General features: G+C 48.0%; 1 pseudogene; it reads right to left on the minus strand.

Annotated features, from left to right (window-relative positions):
- Positions 1-506: 506 nt before the first annotated feature.
- On the minus strand, positions 507-2,509 carry LOC121437600 (annotated as a pseudogene).
- Between the last annotated feature and the right edge of the window lie 308 nt (positions 2,510-2,817).

Raw genomic sequence — 2,817 nt, forward strand, 5'->3', positions numbered from 1 at the left:
TTGTTTGTTTGTTTGTTTTTGTTTTGTTTTGTTTGTTTTTTCGAGACAGGGTTTCTCTGTAGCTCTGTCCTAGAACTAGCTCTTGTAGACCAGGCTGTCCTCTAACTCACAGAGATCTGCCTAACTCTGCCTCCCGAGTGCTGGGATTAAAGGTGTGCGCCACCACTGCCCGCAGGCTTAATTTAGCTACATAGCCACTCCCTAAGCAATTGTTTTGTTGTTGTTGTTTGTACTCAGGTAGCCCAGGATATCTCTATCCTCCTGCCTTAGTCTCCAGAATGCTGGAATTATAGGTGCTGAGGTTGAACTCTTAGTATGTTTATCAGACATGTGAATTCCCCGTTCATGACGCAGTTTTTTTTTCCTATTCATAGAAAGACAAAAGTCAGGCTTGGTGGCAAATGCTTGTAACCCTAATATTTGGGGGGCGGAGGTAGTATGATTGCTACAAGTTTGAGACTAGCCTGGGCTACATAGTGAGTTCAAGGCTGGCACCGGGTTCAGAACTACAACTCTCTTCTTCCAAGAGGAGTCAGAGTCACCCTCACAACACTCAAGACCCCATTTTCTCCCAGAATATGGGGGAGGGGCCCTGAGGAGGGTGTCATCCTTTATTCCATAGAGACCCTTAATCCTGGTGGAAATGGGAGGTATCCTTCCAAGGACCTCCATTCTGCTCTTGGCCAAGTCTGTCACAGAGAGGCCAGTGCTCCAGGATGTAGAACCTTTCCGTCTGAGCACTTCCTGGGTGTCGTCTGTGTCTGCGCTTGGCTCTGAGCTCAGGCTCTTCAGGGAGATGCCAGCAACATTCACACCATGCTACATAGGCGCCCTGGAGCCCCCATGCTCCCCACAGACCCACCCATCCATGGCAGCTCAGTAGGTAAACCCCCAACCAAGCTGAACCCAGATCACAACCACTTCCGAGAACTCGGTTTTAATGAAAGCTACGTATCTCCCAAGCCACGTGGGGTAAGATAGCTGCTGTGTTAGAAGCAGCAAGCAGTTTGGCCTGTATTTCACAATGTTGGAGATGATAAACTTGAAGATGTTCACATTTTCCTGGACCAAAATGAGCCAGTTCCCTCCCTCTTGCTGGTGGGCTCCGGCTAGGATAATGACCTACTTGGAAGTCACAGTCACACGATAGCCTTTGCCAGAGACCATTTTTGGCATTCTAAGGAAAAGGCTGCCATGCTCGAGATCTCTCATGGCTCCCTTCAGCTTGTCTTCTTGCATCAACAAGGGCAGGCTCACTTGCCAGCTCCTTCATTAATTCATTAAGATACTGATGGTACAAGCCATGCCAACAGCACCCACCCCAGCAACTGCAATCTTGTTCTGGACGGCCTGTTCCTCCTTAAGAAGATTCACAATCAGTTGGTCCTTGAGGGTTGCCCTTCGGACCTGGAGCCAAAAGGGACCACAAGTGCATCAGGCACCCAGTGGAATAGTCCGGGTTCCATGACAGTGGTTCTGGTCAAAAGATTTTTAAAGTAATAGATTTCTCACTGTACTACTGAATATTGTATAACCATTAAAAAGAATATTTCCTTCAGGATGTTATCTTTCTCTTTAGTATCTATATAGATAATATTTCATGTAAACCATGCTGACCTCATCTAACTCACTATATAGCCAAAGAATGACCTTTAACTTCTGATCCCTCTGTCTCTGCCTCCTAAATGCAAGGATCATAGGCACACGCCAGTGATACTCAACTTCCGGGGACCATTCCTGAGTAGACAGAGAAATGCAAAAGCCACCTTCTAGGAGAGGAGAGCGGGGCCGGGGAGGACATGCATGCATCTTCTTGAGTGGGGGCCTGGGAGGGCATGCATGCATCTTCTTGAGTGTGCACAGACCTGCTTTGGGGTGGGACGTAAGAAACTGATTATTACCTTGGGATGGGGGCTGTTGGGCAGGGACTGAGGACTGGGGTGATAAACAGACTCTTTTGCTCTATTTTCTCCTTGTGGATCTTTTCCTGCGTCTCTTTCTTCTGTTCTACATAAGGTGTCTTGGTGAGGTCACAGTGGGAGAACGTGACTAGAGACAGAACTGAAGCGTTAGGATCTTGACTGTCCCCCGAAGACCTGTGTATCAACGGTTTGGGTCCAGGCTGGTGCTGTTGGCAAGTTCCAGGACCTCTGAGAGGGGACTTGACTGGGCATCTTTAGGCTATGTGAGGGTATGCCTTTGAAGAGGCAATATGGCCTCGGTCTCTTCTTCACTCTTGCTCCCTGGCCATGAGGGGAATGGTTTGCCTGTCTAAAACATGCTGTCCCATACCAGGTTCAAAGCAACAAGGCCAAACCAAACATACACCAGAACCTTGAAGACACAAAGCCCGGATGACCGTTTCCATAAGTTAGTCTCCAGCATGTCATCCTAGTGACAGAACACAGCCTAACACAAAAATGGTTTTCTCCATGATGCAAACTCGAGCTTCAGAGCAGCGGCTGTGTGAGTTCTCCCCGAGGATTCGTGTTTTAGGAACCGGCTCCATCGCTGTGTTCTCTGCTGTGGAATATTCCTTTACACGGTGTGAAGATGTGTTACCGTGACTGGTTTAATAAAGAGCTGAATGGCCAACAGTGTGGCAGGAGGTGTAGCAGGGGCTTCTGGACAGAGAGCTCTGGGAAGGAGAAAGGAGGGGTCGCCAGCAGAGGCAGAGGGAAAGGCTGGATGCAAGAGGAGATGTAAAAGTTACAAGTCACATGGCAATTCGTAGATGGATAGGAAAGGATCAGTCTAAGTTATAAGAGCTCGTGGTTACAAACCAAAGCGATAGGCTGAGCTTTTATAATTACTAAT

The sequence above is a fragment of the Microtus oregoni genome, unplaced genomic scaffold, assembly GCF_018167655.1.
Source record: "Microtus oregoni isolate MIOR12 unplaced genomic scaffold, Mior012 000053F_ref0000044, whole genome shotgun sequence".
Classification (NCBI taxonomy): domain Eukaryota; kingdom Metazoa; phylum Chordata; class Mammalia; order Rodentia; family Cricetidae; genus Microtus; species Microtus oregoni.